The following is a 24,608-nucleotide window of genomic DNA, read 5'->3' as shown; positions in this document are numbered from 1 at the left end:
TGTTGTGTTTTAGGGTTAGGGAGCTGGCAAAAGCAAGGAATAGACCAAGCCCTTGGGTGGGAAGGCTCCATAACCTTGGCACTGTTAGCATTCTGAGCGGAACAGGATTCTGCCACATGCTTCTCAGCATCCCTAGCCTCTACTCTCTAACACTGTATTCCAGTTGTGAAAACAAAAATGTCCCATGGGAGGCAAAATAGTCACCAGTTGGGAACTGGAACCACTGCTTTGTGGGATCAGAGTGGTTACTTTGTTCCCAATCCAAGGATCAGAACACACGATGAGAGAAAGTCCAGCTATTGGAACTGGAGTGCCAAGTTGGAGCTAGACCTACAACAAAAGCTCCAAAAGCTCCTTTACAGAGCTGATCCCATGCCTCAGCTACCTAGCTTGTACAGATGCCATGTAACTCTAGATTTGGTGACAGAAGGAATTTAAAGGCTAGAACTAGATAGGGTCTTTCAGGTTGGGCCAGCACACAATGTGGAATTTTGACATCATCCAGATGCTTGAACCAACCTCAGTCCTGAGGCAGAATTTCCTGTGGCATCTGATACACAGCCTGGATTTGGAGCACTCACTGGGATTAGAGGCCACGGGAATATTGTGTTTAGGAACTCTGAAAGAGACAGGCTTCAACAAAGCAGACCTAAGCAACACGTAGCATCTGAACTTCTTTATCAGCTTCCATTCCAGCCCATGAGGACAAAAGCATCACATACATAACCACTGTGGCAAACCTGTCCTCAGTAGGGAGTTTCCCCAGTACTACTCTCCTCTCTGTTCTGAGCCTACTTGCTCCTTTGTAATGTTTCCACTTTCTGTCCCACTCCCTAATAGATGATTTGTCCTCTTTGTCCAGCCCCCTAGTTCTGATATTTGGATTGTCTGTGATCTGGGTAGTACTTAGGAGGTAGAATCAAAGCCTTGTTGATTGGATTGGGAGTTTCTAACTTCCTATTAAAGGCACTGATTAAGCATCTATTGTATAAAGTAAAGTAAGATTATGATCCAGTAAGAAAGATTCCACAAGTAGAGCAGGAAGAATTGGTTTCTAGTACACTTCATGCTTCAGGACTGGAAATCCAGAAAAAAATTCTGTGGTACGTTAAGTGTTTACTGTAAGTTTCATTTCCATGTGAAAAACTGTAGTTAGCTAAAAAGTACATCCATGAAGAATCCTGATTAAACTTGTTTAATCCTGGTTAAACTAGCTACTAGCTAAACAATAAGTTCACAACAACTCAATAACTCTGTAAAAGCATTTCCTCTGAATATTTTATTTAGAAAAAAACACAAAAAGATAAGGCAGAAACAAAAATCCCAGTCATTTGCAGTATCTGTCGGCTTTCAATTTGGTTCTCTTGTTTAAATAAAGAAAAATAGTAAAATTAATCTATGTAAAACATGTCATGTATATTCAACTGCTACTAAATATAAAAAGCTTTAAAACTGCGTGTTCAATTTTGGTTAGTGTATTACCACAACACTTATATTAATTATGTATACTTTTAAATTTGGTTTCTATAAAAAATGGATCCTAATCTTATAAAAGTTATTTCCTAATATTCAATAAATGTTGCCTAAGGGCTTTTTCATTCCAAATAGCAATTTTAATTATTCCAGAATTTAAGGGTGCTCTAAATTTCCATTTAACAGGGTGAGAATGCTGTATTATTACAAGTGAAAAAAGTTACAGGACATAGAGCTTATTCCATTTTAGACTCCACAACCTGATTATATTTTATATCCTCTTCTTGATTTCTCACAACTAGATACATATTCATTTGCTCAGCTGGAAAAAATTCTTAACATTATTTACTGACTTTAGGTATGAACTCTACCAGCTAGTTAACAGGAAATATGTAATTAAACATTGCCTTCATCAAGTAATGTAAAAAAAGGGTAAGAGTAACTTTCCAACATAGGACTTGAATGAGCAGCTGGTGATTATCAAAATCTGGCACTTAATTGATTTATACTTGTACCCTCACAGCTAAACGTCTCTACCTGTTTTTCTATGTTGTAAATCTAGGACATCACTTATCTACATAGGAAGAGTAATAAATATTAATAATGTGCTATGATAAACATCCTGCACTCTTCCAAATCTTACAATAAAACTGCTTCAATTTCACTTGTTTAGCTTTTATACTCAGTTTTTTAGTTGATCTATGCTTATTTTAAGGAACCTGAACTACTCTAACAGAATCCACATAATTTTTATATTAGTCAAACTGCTTCTTTCTAACTCTGGTTCTAAAAGTTATAAAAAGATAATGATAAATTTATCAAGTAGATACAGTCAAACCTGAATTTCTTAAAGTATATACTTAGAATTGGTTATAATTTTTAGATATTCTTTCTTGACAGTCTTTTCCCAAACTCATGATGTCCTCTCTAGGTAATATTACCACACTCATAAATTAGAAATAAAGACAAAAATTTGAAAACTACAGTAATTTAAGAGAATGTAGGTTTTCTATATGCCATTTCTATTGGCTACTGAAAATAGTGGAAATAAGTAAATAGCTACCTGTCCAGAAGCGTCTCATGCAAAAATCCATCTTTCTGAGCCTTTTTAAGAATTTTACTGTCTTCTTTACTTATTTTAAGTTTGTGGTCTTGGAAGCTCTGAAATTTCTTTCTGCAAAGAAAATGTCTTCATTGAAAAATACCTCAAACTCTGATTATACATATTTACTATTAAATTTATAAATACTGTTAATTTCTTTTTCACTTATTAAAAAAGTTTAATTGTAGGCCAGGCGCAGTGGCTCATGCCTGCAATCCCAGCACTTTGGGAGGCCAAGGCAGGCAGATCACTCGAGGTCAGGAGTTCGAGAACAGCCTGGTCAACATGGTGAAACCCCGTCTCTACTAAAAATACAAAAATTAGCAGAGTGTAGCGGTGCGTGCCTGTAGTCCCAGCTACTCGGGAGGCTGAGGCAGTAGAATCACATGAACCTGGGAGGCGGAGGTTGTGATGAGCCGAGATCGTGGCACTGCACTCCAGTCTGGGGGACAGAGCGAGACTCCGTCTTGGGGGAGAAAAAAAAAGTCTAATTATATTTTTTAAATAAGCTGGAGCTTTTGAACAACAAAGATGATCTTCGTGACCTCTCAAGAGGAGGGCCACTCATTGACTGGGTAGCAGAAGGCCCCACTTCTATTAGGGCATGCTGTCTGGAGTCCCGTGTCCTGGTCATAGCACAGCCTTTGACAGGCATTACGCCCATTCTATGAATGAATACAGAGATTGACTAACCTGAGTGACTAGCTTTGGGAGCTGGTAGGATGATTAGGAAAACTGAACCCTCAAGAAAAGAAAAGCATTTAGCTCAGTGCTCTGTCCCAGAGGCTACATTGTGTTGCCTCTTCTTGACCATCAGTTTTCATTTTTTCAGACAGGGTCTTGCTCTGTCACCCAGGCTGGAATGCTGTGGTGATCAGAGCTCACTGCAGCCTTGAACTCCTGGGCTCAAACAATCCTCCTGTCTCAGCCTCCCGGGTAGCTGGGCCTACAGGCGTGCCTCACCATACCCAGCTAATTAGGTAATTTATTTTGAAAGCACTTTGAGAAGCACTTCACTGTCAAATCTGTAGGTCTAAAAGGAAAAGCATACATACACATAACTGATTTCACCTTGTTTTACATTTCATTTGTCTTCTTCTGGAATGTCATCTTTTTTCTTGGTTTCTCTTTCAGCACAGGATCTAATCTAGATATTTGAAAAGAGAATCCAATGGGTTATATGTTTATCTTCCATCTTCCCCACTTTACGTATCACATAAGAACATTCGAGATGATTTCTTATGCAGAAGAAAAAATTAACTGAGCAACTATATTCAGAAAAAGACAGGTTCTGGCTATGTGTTTTTACTTCATATATATAATCTATATGAGTAAGTGCTATCACATGCTTCCTCCAGAGCCCTTGTGTCAGAAACACTACAGACAAAATTATTTCAGAAACATTTTACACATCAGATCCTGTTAGGCAGTAAAGCAATCATTAACTAATTTAATTTTGTCCTCCAAGTCAATACACTAGGATCAAATTATCCCTAGTAGACAAGTGTTCATTTGATCAGATTGAAAGCTTAATAGCTATTTTAGATTGCACAGACTATTACCAAAGTATTAAAACGTTTAACATTACACAACTTGTTTTTAATTAATTGGAACCCACCTATTTTACTAGCTTCTTATATCCTCCTAAGTTTGGATAGATGCTTACTATCACATGTCATAAGTTAATTGATCTGCATTCAACAATTAGGATCGCCCACAGAACAGGCAATTGGCAATGGTAAGGACTCATGTCTCCTAAGGGATCTCTGTGGCCAGAGTCCAGTTCCAGGGCTGCTTAGAAAGTGATGACAAATAACGTGTTTGTGCCAATGACATCTTTGTGACAGTTTTGATTAGAGGGGTCCCAGACCTGAAAACATTCCCTGCTAGGGCCTGTAGCACAATGCTACCTTTAGTAAGAGGGATCTGTGTTCTGGTAGATAAGGCAAGGTCATAAAGGTGAAGGGCTGACAGAGATTAGGAGGTCCTGCAATTAAATGGTACGAAAAGAGTCCTAAATAATCACTGTTCAGAGCTTCCAAGTACTTGACTAACCAAAGAGATCCAGAAAACTTTGTATTTCATCTGAAAATTGCTTTAAATAGTGAAAAACTCAATCTTTGTGTAAGTATCATTGTATCTTTGTATAAGTGCAAAGCACTGCACATATATTTGCAATTGTTGCCTTCAATAACACTTTTGTGATGATATCCAAATGAAAAATAATTTAAACATGATACAATAAAATATAAATAAATAAAATTAAATGTAAGTCACAAACCAATCTGCATTTCCTCAGTGACCTGTTTCCTGAGAAGCAATGTGCTATGAAATACTGAGACTGGCCTCTGGAGTCAGCTGGGCCTGGGTACACATCCTCTCTTACCACACCTTGAAATCACTGTGATTTCCATGAACTGACTGACAAAAACCACGAGGATGTAAGGAGGTTCAGAGGCTGTCTTACTGTCTGTAAGGCTGAGCTCACATCCACCTCACAGGAGCATTATGGAAATTCAAGACTACAACGCATGTGCCGGATGCATGCAACGAAAAAATATAACACTTCACTTCTTTAACTGTAAGAAAATTCCTACATTTTAGATTGAAATTGTTTGAGCTTTAGATTTGAAATTATCTGAAATCAAGACTATTCTAAAAAGAAAATCAAACATATGACCGGAAATCTAACATGAAGCACATACAGAGAATTGATAGATGCTTTTAAATTACACTGGTAGTAGAGAAAAATGTAACATAAATTTTTATGCTCTGATTATAAGAACGAAGGGCATTTTAGAAAAGGCATTTGCCCCCTCTCTGAGAGCCTTCCACTCTGGCCCCCACAATGCCTGACAGAGCAAATCTGGGTCAGACTGGATACAACCTATGATTCCCAACAGAGACAAAGCAGATTCAGGATGCTCAGTACTGCGATGGAATGCCAAGACACAGAAAAACCATGTGTCAAGAAGGGGGGAGTTATTCTTTAGACACATCCTGGTATATGTTTATCATTAAAGATCAGTGGCTTTTGTGAGTCTAAAAAATTAAGCCTTAAATGTTTTCATCAAATTCCAGTTAACTACCTGATTTATCTAGGTTATATTAACAGTATTATTTAGAATTTCACCTTGATATGAAGATGTCTGTGTAACTTTTACAATGATGTAAAACAAAGAGTAGGATTAGGGAGGGCACAGGCCACTGGTGCAATGCATAACGCGTCTGACTACAGATGAGGGAATTTAGCCTGGAATAAGGAATTTTTATTTCCAGCTTAGTGATGCACACAAATTTTAAAAATAAAATAAAAATCATGTTTTATGTGATTCATGTTTCTCCTAATGCAAAGAAGATGGGTACTATTAATAAAAATATTTTTAAAATGTAAGGGCTAAGGCCCCAGAAGTTCTGCTATGATTTTTTACGTTTCATAGAGTGATTATCATCACAGAAGCTCAAGCATTACATAAATACAAACGTGTATACCCCGACCTGGTAATTCTGCTTCTGGAAATTTATCTTCAGGTCCACCCGCACATCTACAAATTGATGCATATTCAATGTTATGTACTGCAGCAGTGTTTATAAGAGCAAAAGACTGGAAACAGCCTAAATTTCCATCTACAAAAGACTAAATAAATAAAGGTACATCCCTAAAATGGAATATTATGTGGCTGTTAAAAAAGAGAGAGAGAGAAAGAGAGGAGAAGCAAGAAAAAGAGAAAACTTTCTACATTCAAACTAATAGTAGAAAACTCTCCAAGATACAATTTTAAGGAAAAAAATATCAAAGTCGAGAAGACTATAGAGGAGACTGCCTTTAGTGTAAGACAGTTGAAAATTATAAATATATTCATATGTTTATAAAGAAATTTTAGGAGGCTATAAAAAAACAAAACAAAGGGAAAGAGGAACAGGAGCTGGGACACAGGTGAGTAAGATGCATAGCAGGCATATGTCTTCATCTTCGTATGCTTTTATTTAAAAATGTTGGACCACATGTACATGTTATCTATTTTAAAAATTAGATTTTAAAATACAAGCAAGAAAACAAGAAAATGAAAGCATGAAAAGAGCATGTGGAACTACCAGAAAAAGATACTAATCCATGGAGATAATGGCAAGGTAGCTCCTAGATACACTGATTTCTCTACCACATTGTATAAACAAGCCATCAACTATGGGATTTATAATTAAAAATGAGTCTATCTGAAATACCACATTATAAAAAGCTATTAAGTAAATCTTTAAAGTGACAGTAAATGATGACTTAACATTTTAAAGACATACAGTCACATCGCATGTGTGAATGCAGTCATCTGTATAAAATGTCATCATTACCTTGATCATTTCTTCTTCTGCTGTTTTACTTTTTGCTTCTATGTCCCCTGCTTCATTGCATCTAATAAAGCAGCTATTTGAGGCCAACAAAGCCATTTTCCCCTAAGTGCAACAAAATAACGAAATAGCCATGAGGATACTTCTTGTAGAAGAAACATTAAGTGTTTAGACTGAATTAATTTCTCCTCCCTGATTTAAAAATCAGAGAAAAAAACTTAGAGAAAAACCTGAAAAATATAATACAAGAACATATAGAAAAGGAAACCAAAATCACCTTTCATTTTGCTATTCGAAGATTACCACAATAAATATTTGTAGTGTATCTTCCTAGTAGGACTAAATTCTAATTACATGAGGTAGGATTGCTTCCTTTCTAAAAGATCTAATGAAGATAAAACTGATTTAGTTCTGTTTGAAAAATTAACTTTAAAGACAAGAACATAATTATGAATGCATACTTTATTCAAATATTAGCATTTTAAGTAAAATTTATTTTCTTCACAATTAGAAAACATGAAAAGGCATATACAATGCCTTTGGTGTTTTGAATTTAAGAATCAATGTCTGAGGGACTTTTGTGTGTGAAAATAAATATTCATATACATTTTCATTTGTTTAATGTTTGATGTATTACACTGCTTTCTATTAAACAAAACTTTAAAAATTGATTTTCTTGCGTATCTAAATCTGGGTTATAAATTTGGTTAGCTTAACTCCCGTAACAAATATATTGTTTATTTATAACTTGTATTTGGTTGATTCTTTTGGAAAACTTGGAATACAATAACATTTAGACAAAATATTTATAAATATAATGATTACAAAATATGTTAACCTTACATCACATCCAGTTAAAAACGTGCTGATAACATGGATTTAATTTCTTAGTTAAGTCACAAGAGCTGGGTGGTCTCTCATCTCAATGGCTCCCGGTGAGCCCTGGAACATGGCGGTGTGGTCCAAGGTGATTTAAACCTGTGCCACAGATTATTCAGTTGAGTCCTTTTTGCAATAGAGTTTTAAGACCCTCTTTCATTTAAATTTAAATTTTTGAAACTTAGTGTCCTTCCTAAAAATAAAATGAAATGAACTTTCCTAAAGTGTGGTATTATTAGTACTATCTAAGTCATCATCCTGGCCTTATGAAATATTGGCATTTTCTACTGGTGTAACTTTTATTAGAAGCATCTCATCATAACTAGTAGGATCATCTCAAAGGGGTTGCAACACATTAGCAGGTAATGAAATCAATGTAGTGTTTCCTGAACAGTACTGGGTGGGTGGGGGGGAAAAAGAATACACACAGACACACAGAGGAAGGGGTAAAAGAGAATAAGAACTATCAAGATGCATAACACATGGATAAGTAAGTATTGTTAAGTACAACTCTTGCTTCAGTTACACATATGTGTGTGCTGGGCTGCAATGTAAAAATGCATTTCTCAATGGATTGGGTCAAAATAGTTTTCAAGTCACTGACTTATGATTTTATCCTAGGGGATGAGGAAATTAGTGTAAGTGATTACCACTTTCTGGTGGGATGTTTGTTTAATCTGTCATTTTAGAAAACACTGCTGAGTTCCTATTTTCAGTTCATTATTGTATACTGCCAAAGCTGCTACTCAAAGGCTGAGCTTATCTTCTATTTGCTTGTTCTGCGTGGTGCCCATTGGTCCTTACTGTTTTTGATACAGTTATCTACTTTTTAAAGACAGTTTAGCACTCACATATTTTTGTTCAATATTTACTTCTCACATAGAAAAAGGAAATTATGTATTCTGTATCAACAAAGATTTAACAAAACATCCATATACTACAACTGTCTACTTACTAAAATTAAGAATTAGTATATTATCTTTTTTCTTCTTATATTAAACTATCTTTTCATACACTATTTTAAGCTTATGAACTGAAAATCTTTTAGAGATAATTTACTTCAATGAACTCTAATTATTTAGATTTTATACGCAAATTGTCACAACTTGGTCTTAGCTAGCTCCACTGTTTGCTTACAGTCTGTAATGTTTCTGAAAGCATCCATGATTTCTGCTACAAAGAAGATACTTAGGAACTATTCTGTTTTCCTACTCTGTGACCTAAAATTGACTGGTTCTTCAATGGAAATGAGATATATATCTAGGCACTAAGGGTATACGAAATAATTGTGGGCAAAAGTACTAATGCTATTTTTGTTGCACTACATTTTGAAATCTCTTTAAGGCTCTATGTTCTGATTTATTCCAATTTAATGTATTATACTATTGCATCCTACTTTTTCTTTTTAAATATATTATGATTGACTGTTACAGACTTTCTGTTAAACTGACAGGAAGTTTTTATAAACAATAACAGCACTTACATTTTGAAAGACTGTTTCCCATTGTTCTCTTGGTCCAATTGCATCTGAACGCCCAACAACAAGTTCATCTGAATTTATACCAAGATATTTTCCATAGCCAGATTTCAGGGTGATTCTGTACATTAATAAGATAAATAAAAGTTAAAAACTGAGAGAAAATTAATTATAGGACACCAAAACAGGACATGTGTATGTGGGTGTGTACACATCTAAAATTTCAGACTGGACATATTCCAAGTGTTCAAAAGATGCATGTGGCTGAGTGGTGACTCACTCCTGTAATCTCTGTGCTTTGGGAAGGCAATGGGAGGATTGCTTGAGGCAAGAAGTTCAAGATCAGCCTGGACAACATAGTGAGACCCCATCTCTACAAAAAATTTAAAAAGTTAGCTGGGCATGGTGGTGTGAGCATGTAATACCAGCTACTTGGGAGGCTGATGCAGGAGGAGTGCTTGAGCCCAGAAATTTGAGGTTATAGTGAGCTATGATCACACCACTGCCCTCCAGCCTGGGTGACAGAGTGAGAATCTGTGCCTTCAAAAAAAAAAAAAAAAAAAAAAAAAAAAGCTACATGTGACTAGTTGTTGCCATATTGGACAGTGCAGTTTTAAATTTAGTTTTATATTTTGCTTTTTTAATATAAACATTGTGCCTTATATATTACATAACAAATATTTTCAAAACTCATCATTCTTTAATTATACCTCTTTAGTTATAAACTTCAATAATAAATTCTAAAACTTTATGTCATCAAACTGTTTTCCAGAAAATGCTGCTTCCATTTACATTCTTACCTCAAATTAACAGAATATGTTTTGTATCATGGATTTTTTTTTAAACATTATGACTCTAAAAAATACTTGAAAACCTGATATGGAAAAAAACAGTACCCTATTAATTTGCATTTTAGTAGCTAACTAGAATAACAATTGTTTTTGTTTTCCTTTCCTTTTTAGTTTTTAGATTATCTGGTAATGTCCCTTGTCCATTTTTCTATTCAGATCTGATTGTTTGCAATTTTCCTACTGGGGTCTTCAGTGCTATGAATTCTATACAAGATACATATGAAGATTAAGAACTCACTGCCTACTAAGATTGTTGCAAATATTTTCCTCATTTGTCAGTTAATTTTCTTTATAATCCTTTTTTGTTTATAATTGTAAAGCAGTTTAAAACTATTTAATTTTTTCTTCCTCTGCTTTTCTTCTTTGTCTTTCACCCTACTTATCAGATTTTCAAAGAAAGTATAGAAATAATCATCTTAATGTGATTTTTTAAAATTATGATTTCTTTTACCTTACCAACAATCTCCTCGGATGCCAGAATTGACTTCTACTCCTTTATATGTTAATGATTATATAACAGAAATCATTATCATGTTGATGTAACCAATTACTAAAATATGTAAATTCACTTTCAGTATCTTTTACCCAAAGAATCATTTTATACTTCTGCACAAGGTGAGAATAAAAAAGGTTACTTTATAAAATGACTGTAAAAATAGTGAGTAAAAATATTCTTTTGGTCGTTATGATGCTGTAACATTCTCTGCTGGTTTCAACAATATTCCTTTTTTTAGTCTTCCTGTTTCTCTTTAGACTTCCAAACAGTGAGTTTAAATATCATAGCAACAGTGAACCAGGTTTTGTACTATTTGATTTATTTTTTAATCTATCTTATTTGGTGTGTGAAGTTATTAATCTTCATTTTTTAACTTACATATCTTTTTTCCAGCCTAGCATTATATATTGATAGGAAATCCATTAAAAGTTGATCATATAATCTACTTTTCAAAAAAGCTATTTCATTTTTTATATCAAAATTACCGTGGGCTTAAGACAGATACTAAAATTTTTAATGAATACAATTAAATTTTTAAAATAACTGGTTACTAATTATATTACAACATAAGCTCACCTGGAATCAGATAATTTGACAGCTGTAAACTGCTCTGGAGGACTAAGGCCCTCATCAACTATTGGAGAAAAAACATTTGAAAATAAATTTGACATTTGCTATAAATATAAAGACATTATTTTGCTTTAAAAAATGTGGCTATTTTCTTCTGCAATTAAATGTAAGAATATTCAGATATACTGATGTCACTGTAATACTGTATCTTTGGAATCAAGATCTATTTTACCTTCTTTTAACTACAGTGCTAATTTTATACACTGAGTAAGACAGGGTGATATAATGCTTATTTAACAACTTTCGAGATAGCTTCTCTTTATGTTTTAAAATACAGTCATAAATAAGCACTTATTTAAAAAAGCTAAATGCTTTCATTTATTCAATGGATGGCCTTGCTGACCAAATGATACTGCTTTTTATCTTCTAATTATTTCGTATCTCATTAGTGCTTCCTCTAATGGGCTAAAGAAAATGAAGAAACTTCAAATTGTTAAATGCACCCAGGTTAGTTTTGGTAATAGGTCTGAATGAAAAAGAAATTCACACATGTTTGACTCAAATAGGTTTTCTTTTTTCTTTCCACTTACTATTTTAATTATTCATATTGTTTTGATTTCCAAAGATACTCTTCTGGAACAATACGGAATGTTTTCCAATGCTTATATTAGAAAAAGGGACTTGCCAATGGCTGGTAAATATTAAGCAATTAAAAAAAAAATGGAAAAGTCAAATGCAATGGTTCCATTCCTTTGGAAAATGTTTGAGACTAGTTAGAGTTTGGCCTAAGTGAATGAATGTCCTAAAATCTACACTTGTGTCAGGATCTTCCCTTCCAGACACAAACCTTCTTTGTGTGGAGCTCCCAGGGTAAAAAGACCATTGTCAAGTGCATGTATATAGGTTCCCTCATCCATTTCAATGGCTATGGTTCCTGAAATTTCACCAAAGTTTGTTACTGTCCGCCAGATTCCTAAAAAATAAAATTGATATTTCAACTTTATATCTTAGTTTTGACACAGAGTTCTTTGTTATTATAACTTAGTTTTAAAAACTTTTTATTTGGCAGTCGTAAGAAATAATATGAAGATCTCACATATCCTTTACTTGCTTTGTCTCAATGATGACATCTTGCGTAAGTATCATACACTTTTAGAATCAGGAAACTGACACTGATATAATCCATGAAGCTTATTCAGATTTCACCAGTTTTACATGTACTTGTTTGCATGTATGTGCACAGATTCATGTGACTACCAGCACAGTCAGGATTAGGTTTTTAAAATACATAATAGCAACATACAGCCAGGCATGGGGGTGCATGCCTGTAATCCCAGCTACTCGGGGAGCTGTGAAAGGGGATCACTTGAGCCCAGGAGTTCAAGGTTATAGTGAGCTATGATCACACCACTGTACTCTAGCCTGAGTGACAGAGCAAGGTCCTGTCTCAAAAAAAGACCAAAACAAAACAAAAGGCAACATGTGAAGGTACAAAGTGATATATGGAGAACGGTCTCTCTCATGATAGACCCCAGCCTCTATTCATGCCTGCTTTCCAGAGGCAATGCCTATCATAATGCTTCTTAAAAATGCCTCTACAGGAAGACTTTCTAGCATAGTAATCTTTTTTTTTTGTTTGTTTGTTTTTGTTTTAGACGGAGTCTTGCTCTGTCGCCCAGGCTGGAGTGCAGTGACGCGATCTTGGCTCACTGCGACCTCCACCTCCTGGGTTCAAACAATTCTCTGCCTCAGCTTCCTGAGTAGCTGGGGTTAAAAGAGCCTGCCACCATGCCCGAAAAATTTTTTTGTGTGTTTTTAGTTAGAGACAGGGTTTCACCACATTGGCCAGGCTGATCTTGAACACCTGACCTCATGATCCACCCGCCTCTGCCTCCCAAAGTGCTGGGATTACAGGTGTGAGCCACCGCACCCGGCCAGTAGTCTTAACTATGATTTTAGATTGAAAGCAAAATGAGCAGAATCTATGTCTATGTATACTAATTTCCAATTTGCCAATAGAAATGTTAGACTCTAGCAACAATTATTTTAGCAGTTGTTATAAAAGTTTATATCTTAATGTTAAAAAATATCCTCAAACCTCCTCCTAAATTGTACTTTAACTAGAGTAGAAATGAGTCAATCATTAACTGGATATGACATATTAAGGAATTCTTGTTAATTTTACAAGGTCTGATAATGACATAGTATAATATATAGAAGTAAAGAACAAAACATGTGATGAGAGAAAGACATACCACGTTAAGAAATGTACATTTATGTACTTATGGGTAAAATGATGTAATATCTGTGATTTTACTTAAAATTTTATAGGAAAAAATGTGTGTGGGGGTGTGCATGTAAATGAAACGAGATTGGCAAAATACTGATAATTAATGCTAGGGCCTAGACACATGGGGGACTCATTATATTCTTCTACGTATGGATTAGTTGGGATATTTCCATAATAAAAAGGTTTTAAAGATTCAGTTAATTCCACTGCACAAAATTTTCTATTCAACTAAACATTTCATGCTTTTCATAATCAATTTTAAAATACATAAAATTTTAGCTAAAATGAAGTTGGACCCTTATCTAACACCAAATACAAAAAGTAACCTAAAATAGACCAAAGACCTAAATGTAAGAGCTAAAGTTAGAAAACTTTTAGAAGGAAATGGGAAAAGCTTCACGATAATGAATTTGGCAATGATTTCTTATATAGAACATCAAAGGCACAGGCAACAAAAGAAAACACAGACAAACTGGACTTCATCAGAATTAAAAACTTTTGTGCATCAAGAACCACTGTCAACAAGAGTAAAAGGCAACCCAGAGAATGGAGAAAATATTTGTAAGCTACATACATTATAAGGAATTAATATCCAGACTATACAGAGAACTCCAAAAAGACAAATACCACAATTCAAAACTGGGCAAAGGATATACACGGGCGTTGCTCCAAAGATGATATACAAATGGCCAATAAGCACTCTAAAAGATGCTCAACATCACTAGTCACTAGGGAAATATAAATCAAAACCATAATGCAATACCACTTCACACCCATTAGAATGCTATTATCAAAACAAACAAAAAACAGAAACCAAGAAAACCAGAAAAACAAATGTTGGGCAGGATGTGGAGAAACTGAAACCCTCTGCAATGCTGGTGGGAAGGTAAAATGGTGCATGTATTTAAATGCCACTGAAGTGTACACTTAAAAATAGAAAAACTGGCAAATTCTATATTCTGTATATTTTACCCCCCCACACACACGAAACCAATGGAGAAAAAGAAAATTAATCAAAATTAAAATTTCAGCTAAAGATGATTAGAAAGCAATAAAACTAATGACAATTTAGATGATTGAGTTATAGCTACAATTGTTTTCAGGAAAAGAAATAATGCTTTATTCAGAATCATTATGAACAGTGTTATGATTAGCAAGTCTTTCTTATAAATGTAATAGTTAATAATTTTAAATTAGTTTTATTTTGTATGTTCTATGCCACATTCACCAAGTACACTTAATATTAAATAAAATCATTTAAATACAATATCTCATTAATGTTTTGCAAATGAAGAAGAAATTTCTGGCAGACAAGCTCCTCAAAATTTTCACACTCTGTCCAAGTAGGGAAATGATACAATAACATTACTTATAATATTGTCAACTGAAAAAGAAATTACATTGAGCAGATGCCAGTATTTCTTCTCAATGAGATTTCAAATAATAAGAAAGCTAAACACAGTATCATCAAGAATTAAATGTGAGCATTCTGCCTACTTTCTGCAAGTGGCCTACATTCAACATTTGGAGGTATGCTTATACGTTTAACGACTAAAGTAACATAACATAATACTTAACGGTGCCACTCGGGGGTTTTAGCTGTGAAAAAGCAGTGGATCCTAAGAACAGTGGGCACTGAAGTTGCCTGTCTCTACGTCAGGTGACAGCTCAAGCTGTGTATATGCTGCAGACGCCCGAGCTGAATTTAAGAGAATCCGCTCTAAAACATTATTTGCTATTTAGACACATGCTTAAAGTTATTTCCTTTTAAACCTTAGGCAGATGATGAAATATTCCCGCTGTGTTGTCTCACAATGCATAACAAAGCTTTTCACATATTTTCACATAGTTGAGAATGTTTCCATATGTCTGGCATGCCTGTAATCCAGCACTTTGAGAGGTGGAAGCAGGAGAATCACTTAAGCCCAGGAGTTCAAAATCAGCCTAGGCAACAAAAGGAGACCCCTACCTCTACAAAAAAATTAAGAAATTAGCTGGGTATGGTGGTATAAGCCTGTGGTCCCAGCTACTCGGGAGTCCGAGGTGAGAGAATTGCTTGAGCCTTGAGCCTACGAGTTTGAGGGTGCACTGAGCCATGATCATGTCACTGCACTCCAGTCTGAGCAACAAAGCAAGAGCCTGTCTCAAAAAAAAACAAAAAACAAAAAACAAAAAACAAAAATGGCCCGATGCACCAGTGTCATGGCTGATAAGATACTACCAGGGCACCATCATTCTAGCATCAAGGCTGTGAGACAGCTCACATCACCTTCTGACTAACCCAGTGCTTCTGTGCTAAGGGCCCCCTTAAATCTCTACCTTCATTATGTTCTTGGCACAAAGGAATGATATATCTTAGATTTGGAAATGGAATTTTCTTCCCCAATCTTACTGTAGTCTAAGTACCCTTCACAGACCTTCTATTAACCCATAGTTTACTTAGCTTTAGTTCCTGGGTAAATCAAATCTGTGTTTTGCAAACTACGATGTTGTAAGTTCAATTGCTTCTGAATCTAGCAGAGCTCAGTGAAACCCTTTGCTTACAGACATGCTCATTTTTATTAATGTCACACATGGTATTCTCCATGTGAAAGACAGAATTTCTTTCATCCTATTTACCAATCCCTTCAGATCCTTGTGAGGAACCAACAGAACAGCTTTAAAAAATTAAAAGGGTTTTTTCCTTTCCCTTCACAAATAGGCACATGCTTACTTATACGGCAAGTTTAGAATATCCACAATGCAAAAGAAGGTGGAAGGACAAGGAGAAAAAGACGCAGAAGGACTTCCTCTTCCAGCCAAGATGGACTTGCCCTCCCACCATGACCAACGAGAAAACTGAAACTGGTTAGAATATTTGAGAAAACTGTTTTCGGGGATTGGAACACAGGCAGAACAGGACTGTGATATTTGAGAACAGGAAAACACAGGAGGCAAATCTCACACACACTTCTGTTTTCTGCCCAATGGCAGTTTCTTGACCACACAGAGAGAGGTAGAGACCTCCAAAAATGAGGCAATGTCACTGTCACTAAGCTGAGAGTCTTGCAGTACTAACATGTTTGGAGTTTATAGAATAAGGTACTGGAGAAGAGAGAACTACATACAGGTGAGGCCTCAAAAGAGAATGCAAAAGTTCTCTGCAGGTCTGGGGCCAAGGGCTGGGGGGAGTGCATACAGCAGGCAGGCTCCACAAGGCCTCTGCAGAGTGGCTGGCACTTCTGAGGGCTGACTGGAGATGCCAGAGATCACACAAATTTGGGACATAGCAGAGTGGAGAGAACTCATCAAGTATACATAGAACATGTGGCTGAGGCCCATGAGGATGAACCTTTCCTAGAGTAAGAGTCACTGTCTAAGTCTACAGGCAAAAACCTAATAAATAAGCACAAACTAACAAAGGCCCAGGCTTGACAGGAGAAAAAGGGTGGCCAAATAATATAACTAGGCATCAAGACATTTAACAGAAATAAAGGTTAAAATGTTATGAAAATGAAAGACTGAATTTATAAGGAAGACTTAACAATCCTAAGTGTGTACACATGACAGCTTCAAAATACTTTAAGCAAAAACTGCTCAAGTAGACAGATCTAGAATTACAGCTGGCGATTTTAACATAACTCTCAATACATTGTAGGATGAGTAAAAAATCAGTAAGGACACAGAAGATGTGCATAGTCACAAGCTCCACCAGTTGATCTAACTGACATCTAAAGAACACTGAACCACCGGGCGCCACGGCTCATGCCCGTAATCCCAGCACTTTGAGAGTGAGGCGGGCGGATCGCCTGAGGTCAGGAGTTTGAGACCAGCTTGGCCAACGTGGTGAAACCCTGCCTCTATTAAAAATAAAAAAAAAATTAGCCAGGCATGGTGGCAGGTGCCTGTAATTCCAGCTCCTCCAGAGGCTGAGGCAGGAGAATCACTTGAACCTGGGAGGCAGAGGCTGCAGTGAGCCGAGATCGCACCACTGCACTCCAGCCTGCTGGGCAACAGAGCGAGACTTCATCTCCAGAAAAAAAACCAAAAACAAAAACAAAAAAACCCTGAACCAACATCTGCAGAATACACATTCTTTTCAAGTGTACATGGAAATTCACTAAGAAAGTATGTTCTCCAACTATACTATAAATGAATTAGAAATCAGCAACAATAACATACCTATAATATCTCTATGTAGTAGAAATTAAAAAACAATACACTTTTAAATAACTCAAGCATCCATGAAAAGAAAAATCACAAGGAAAACTAGATGATATTTTGAATGGAATGAAAATGAAAGCAAAATGTGTTGACTATAACTAAAACTAACGTGGAATGAAGAGATCTAACTCTCTTCTTAAGAAGCAATAAAACAAGAGCAAAGTAAACTGAAAATAAGTTAAAGGGAGGAAAAAAAAGACTGAAAATAAATGAAATAAAAAATGAAAAAAAGAGAAAATAAGTAATACTGAAACAGGCTTGTCCAACCTGAGGGCTGCATGTGGCCCAGGCCAGGTTTGAATGCAGCCCAATACAAATTCATAAACTTTCTTGAAACATTATGAGATGTTTTTTCCTTATTTTTTTTTTTTGGCTCATCAGCTTATCGTTAGTGTATTCTATGTGTGGCCCAAGACAATTCTCCTTCCACTGTGGCCCAGGGAACCTAAAAGATTGAATACCCCTGTACTAAAAGATCATTAATGATCTAAAATAAGTGATCTTATAAAGAATTGATAAACCTCCAGCTAGACTGACTGATCCAGGAAAAAATAGAAAAAAAACAAATTACCAATATGAAGAGACTGCAATACAGATTAGATTCTACGGATATTAAAAGGATATTAAAGGAATATTCTGAAAAATTTTATGCCAATAAATCCAACAACTTGGATAAAATGAAATTTTCCTAAAAGACACAAATTACCAAAACTGACAACAGAAAAATCTGAAAATATCTCTTAAAAAATCTTAATTCTCCCACAAAAAACTAAAACCAAACCAAACAAAACCCTCTAGGTTCAGATGACTTCACTGGTAAATCCTATCAAACATGTAAAGAAGAAATCATACCGATCTTACACAGCTATTTCCAAAAACAGGGAAGGAGACAGCACTTCCCATCTAATTTTATGACACCCAATATCACCTTGACACTAAAATCAAATAAAGACATTACAAGAAAAGGATACAAAAGTCCAATATCTCCCATCAACACCAATATAGAAATCTTAAAAAAAAAAAAAAAAAAAAAAACCTGGAAATCAACTCTAGCAATATCCCAAAGGACAATGCACCACAACCAAGTGGGGTTTATCTCAGGGATGTAAAGTTAGTTTAAAAGTTGAAAATGAAACCAATGTTATTCATTGGCAGAATGAAGAAAGTTGTATAATCATCTCAACAGATACAGAAAGAGACATTTGACAGCATTAAACATCGTTATGATAAAAACTGCGAGAAACAAAGTTTAAAAGGAATGTCCTCATTTTGATAAAGGTTTTCTCTGCAGATCCTACAGACATACCATATGGTGGACCACTGAAAGCTTTCTGCCTAAGCTTGCAAACAATGCAATTATGCCCATTCTCGTGACTTCTGTTCAACACTATGGAAGTCCTGGACAGTATAATAAACCAATAAAAAGCAAGACAAGACAAAAGGATTAGAAAGAAAGAAGTAAAACGATAGTCACAGGAAACATAATTGCAAATTTCTTAGTTTTCTATATAAACAAACCACTAGAAGTAATAAGTGAAACAGACTTATCAGACTACAAAGTCACTATACAAAAATCAATTGCATATCTACATACTGACAGCAAACAACTGGAAAATCAAATTCAAAAGTTCTACTGACAGTAGTGTAAAATTATAAAATACTTAAGAATAAATTTTTAAACAGGCATGCAAGACTGCTACATTGAAAATTATGAAATATTGAGGCCCAATATTAAGATGTTGATTATCCCCCAAATGATGTGGACTCAATACAATTCTCCGAGAAAATCCAACAGGCTTCACTGTAGAAATTAATAAACTAATAGTAAGTACAAAGTTGGAGGACACACACTACCTGATCTCAAGACTTCATGAAATTATAGCAGTCAAGATAAATATATCAAAAGAAAAACAGACAATCGATAGAACAGAGTCCAGAAATAGACCAATACACAGAAAGTTAATTGACTTTTTATGAAGATACGAAACTGGATTAATGGAAAAAGGAAACACCAGTGGTGCTGGCACAAATGGCTATCAAGATGTTAAAAAAAAAAAAAAAAGTAAATCTTGAAACCAAACTCACACCATGCCAAAAATTAATTTGAGATTAATGACAGATTTAATGTAAAAACTAAAACTATGATGCCTCTAAAAGACAATGTAGAATATTTTCCTGACTTTGGGGTAAGCAAAGATCTCTTAGATCAAAGAGATAAGGCAGTAACCATAAAAGAAAAAAAATAAACTAAGCTTTATAAACATTAAAAGCTTCTGACCATCCTGGCTAAAATGGTGAAACCCTATCGCTACTAAAAACACAAAAAATTAGCTGGGCGTGGTGGCAGGTGCCAGTAGTCCCAGCTACTTGGGAGGCTAAGGCAGGAGAATGGCGTGAACCTGGGAGGTGGAGCTTGCAGTGAACCGATATCGTGCCACTGACCTCCAGCCTGGGTGACAGAACGAGACTCCATCTCAAAAAAAAAAAAAAAAGAAAAAGCTGTCCATCCAAAAACCATTAAGAAACTGAAAAGGTAAAACTCAGACTGGGAGAAAAGACTGATAACACCATCAACTCTTGGCAAGGATGTAACTGGAGAACTAATTCATTCTTGGTGGGAGGATAAAATAGCACAACCACTTTAGAAAATTGTTGACAGTTTCTTATATAGTTAAACATTCACCTATCCTTTGACACAGCAATTCCACATCTACATATCTACCCTAGATATTTACCCTAATTTTAGAATTGTTGATTTGCCATTTCAAAAGCAATGATTCTTCCAGAACATTAGCTTTACATCATTCCATATTTTATATATTTTTTAAGCTAACATAATTTATGAAGATTCAAAATGCAACTTGCCAAGTTTTAAAAGAGAAAAAATAGTATGGAAACAGCTAAATGGAAAACAGGCTGGTTAAGTGTGTTTGGGTCAGTTTATTTCTAGTATCATTTACAGGCTACCCTGATATTGTAATTAAAATTTTCATTCATTTCAGAGTTCACAAAATAATGATTTTTCCTGTGAGGATACTTCGTTTAAGAGACAACTGACTTCTACAACAAAAATGCATACATGTTCAAAGAAAATATCTTGTAAAATATATTTGGTTGAATAATATTTACATTAAGCCTTTAAAATTATGTATCAGAATCTGCGGCTATTAAGCAGTCTAATGGTGCCTATTAAGTCAGAGAGTTGTAATTCTTCTCTCCTGTGCTCTGTTCTGATAATGAAGTAAAGGGATCAGTAGCATATACTGTGCTAAAGAATAAATGGAATTTGCAACTGTAGGTAATATTTAAGCACTTTAAGACAAATATGAATACATCATAAATTTCTAACTAGGAAAATATTTTCAATGAGATCTCAAGAAATGTTAACTTTTTTCAGAATAAAGCACTGAAAACTGACTCACCAACATATCAAGCTGGGTTTCTTCATCTTCTTCTCTTTTTCTCTTCTTATCTTTGCTCTTTTTCTTCTTACTACAGGACATCATTTATATAGATGAGTTTAAGTATATTGATTTGTGTGATAAATAAATATCGTTAAGATTGAAACTTGGAAGTCTTTTAAGTTGTTTCATTTATAAATTATTGATTTAGGAAGACTTACATTGCTATGCCCTCTTAAATACAGTACTGAGAATTTGCTTCCGGCTTTGTACATATTATGTTAAAGTTCAAAGCAGATTGTAGAGCCACACTGCCAGATTTTAAATCCTGATTCTGTCACTTCTTAGCTCTGCAATTTTTGGAAAAGGTACTGAATCTCTCTGTGAGTCAGTTTCCCCACTTAAAAAATTAGGATAACAACTCTTAAGGCTATTGTGGGGATTAAGAGGTAATATGTATCTTCACACATTGCTGGTGGAAATGTAAAATGGTGCAGCATCTACAGTAAACAGTTTGGGGTTCCTCAAAAAGTTAAAGAGTTACCATATGACCCAGCAATTTTACTCCTAAGTATGTATACCCAAGGGAAATGAAAACATACACCCACAAAAATACTTACATAAGAATATTCACACTCGCATTAGTCACAATAGTCAAAAAGGGGAAACAATCTAAATGTTCATCAACTGATGAAGGGATGAACAAAATATTACATCCATACAATGGATTACACTACGCAGCCATAAAAAGGAACAAGTGCTACAACAATTATGGACCTCAAGAATGTTATAAGTGAAAGAAGCCAGATACAAAAGGCCAGATGTTGCATGATTTCTTAGGAAATATTCAGAATAGGCAATTTCACATAGATAGCAGACTAGTGGTTGCCAAGGACTAGGAGAGGGGGAAGATCGGATGTGACTGCTTTAATGGGTAGGAAGAGATTTCATTCTGAGATGATGAAAATGCTGAGCAACTAGACAGTGGTTAACCTCTTGAATATATACTAAAAACCACTGACAGTACAAAAGGGTGAATTTTATAATTATGAATTACATCGCAATAAAAAAATGAAAACCCAAGAGCGATTTGAAAAAAGTTAATGTGCAAAGTGCCTACAACAATTTCTGGTCAGACTGAAAGTGCTATATAAGCATTAATTATGATTATTACGATAATCTTAAGACACTCTTGTCTGCATTTTCATCATAAAGTTTTCAGAAGATAACTCTTCTGAAGAGTTATCTTCACTTCTCACAGGAAATTCACAGAGTAAAAATCTCACATTCATTCAGGATGTACCTGCCATTTATTCTGGCATCTTCATGAGGCCAGACTCCTCGAGAGGGTTCTCAAGGGCAGTGGCTTCAGCTCACTCCTTGATACTTTCTTTCCATCTCGCCTAACAATATCAAAACCTCTGTTTATCACAGAGGCCAGGAGGAAATGCTCAATATTTGTATGTACAGTCAACCTCAGGCAAATCTGCCAGTTAAAAAAGAAGCGGGGATATGAATGCACAGGTATTTTTCTCCTAAAGAGCTAATAAATTACCACTACAACCTCCTCCTCATATTTGGCTCAATTTATTTACTGTATGTATGTTCTCTCATTTAATCCTCACAGTCTTCTAAAGGTATAAAAAATGGTCTGAAAGTATAAATGTGTAAACGGAGGTTCAAAGATACTTGATCTCTTAATGAGTAAATGGAAGTTCAGACATATTGACCAATTTGCCACAAATTACAAAATTAGTAAATGACAGAGTGCAGGTTCCAACCCATATCCCTATCAAAGCCCATATACACCTCAACCACTGTGTGATTCATCCTGGTTTCACTCTACATATTAGCTTTGAAAAAAATTAATAATTTTTCCAGGAAGAGACAATAGAGAAAAGAATAATCCCTAATAAAGGAAGTTATTATAATGAACTACAAGATCAGACTAACACAGACCCACCAGGCAGAGGCCTGGAGAGATGCCTCAGGGGACCCAAACTCGTGGGTACGGGGCCACGGGTCACCCGCCCTTCTATCCTGTTTCCAGGGTCGTCCGCGCGGGAGGCTGCCCCTCTCTGCACAGGCGCCAGGAACCGCGGTCCGGCCTCCGTCCAGCCCAGACAGGGTCAGAGCGAAGCCTGGGAGGCCACGAAGCCGGCTCTCCGCACCACGGCTTCCACCGGATTCGCGGGGGTGGAGTGCGTCCGAAAAGAACTGAGGAGGCTCCCGCCGGAGCTGCAGGACCCAGCTCTTCACCTCGGTTCCCTTGAGCACAAGCTTGGTAGACTTCACATAAGAGTACTAGGCCATGGCTCCGGGAGACTTCTGCGCGGAGAGGCTGAAGCCAGCTCAGGATGAGTATGTGACCTGGAGCAGCACCACGGCGGGGAAGAACAGAAGTGGAGGCGAAGTAAACACTCCCTGACAGCGTACGTCTGTCCAGAACCCGCCTCCGTCTTCACCCAAACGCTGAATGACTGAGATTTCCACTTCCGAGTTTCTGCCGGCGAGCTATGGCGGCTGCAGAGGGCCGAAAGGTGTCCGCACGCATCTGCTCCCTGGCGCCCTCTCCAGGAGCCCCTGAGGATTCGTGCCTCCCAGACGTGGGGAAAGCCCGCCCGAGGCGCAGGTGCTGACGGTGGCGGGGCTGTCGGGCGCGCTGTGGAACCGCCTCCCGCTAGAGCTGCGGGCTGGCGAAGGTTCCCGCGGGGGCGGGAAGCGGCTCAGGCTGCCCTCCCTGGCCTGCGGTGGCGCGTCTGGAAGCGCGGGCCACTCGTGCGCGGGTCACTCGGGGATGTGCCTCGCGCGACTGTGTGTGCAGGAAACAAGCAGGAAATACCCTAAAATAGAATGAAGCGCCATGTTGAGGGCCGCGGACGTCGCGAGTGCTGTGGGAATGTGGGCCGAGGTGGAGAGTTATGGTGGCGCGTGTTACAGGCTCAGGAGTCAGGAAGAAACCTAATCGTGGAGGCGGCATCTGAGGAGGGTCTTGAACGCTGGGCAGGCTTTTGCCCGATAGAAAAGGAGGAAGCTAGTCCTGTCTGATGGAGGAAACAGGGCAGAGGCGTGGAGGGAGCCGTGCAGCGCTGGTGTGAGGAGCCGCGAGCAGGCCAGGCCTGTAAAGCAGAGTGGTGGGAACCAGGATAGAGAAGGCAAGTCGGGGTCCTGTGGTCGCTGAAGAATTTGAATGAAATCAGTAAACAGGTGAGAGGGATCCATCGCAAGAGCATGGGATGAAACAAGGAGTAGTCCACGGTGATTCCTCTGCAGCGGTGGGTATTATTAATCGCGTATGTGACACCAAAACGGTGAGTATTATTGATAGCGTATGTGACACCAAAACCACCCCACTCAAGCTGTGGCTCTTTCCCTAAAGTAGAAAACAGAGACCAGTTGGGTTCCAAGCATCCACGAAGATCTTATTAAATTCGTGATCCCTGGTGGCACCATGGGATTGGCTCATCTCAAACCTGACTCAGAAACAAAACTATCTCAATGTGCGGAGATGAGCGTCCTTAC

General features: G+C 36.7%; 1 pseudogene; it reads right to left on the bottom strand.

The window, feature by feature from the left end:
- Window positions 1–1,252: 1,252 nt before the first annotated feature.
- LOC134808105 (protein FRG1-like) lies at window positions 1,253–23,641 on the bottom strand (annotated as a pseudogene).
- Between the last annotated feature and the right edge of the window lie 967 nt (window positions 23,642–24,608).

The sequence above is a fragment of the Pan troglodytes genome, chromosome 14 (assembly GCF_028858775.2).
Source record: "Pan troglodytes isolate AG18354 chromosome 14, NHGRI_mPanTro3-v2.0_pri, whole genome shotgun sequence".
In the NCBI taxonomy this organism is placed as follows: Eukaryota; Metazoa; Chordata; class Mammalia; order Primates; family Hominidae; genus Pan; species Pan troglodytes.
Note: the sequence above shows the minus strand (reverse complement) of the source record. Positions and strands in the feature narration are given on the sequence as shown.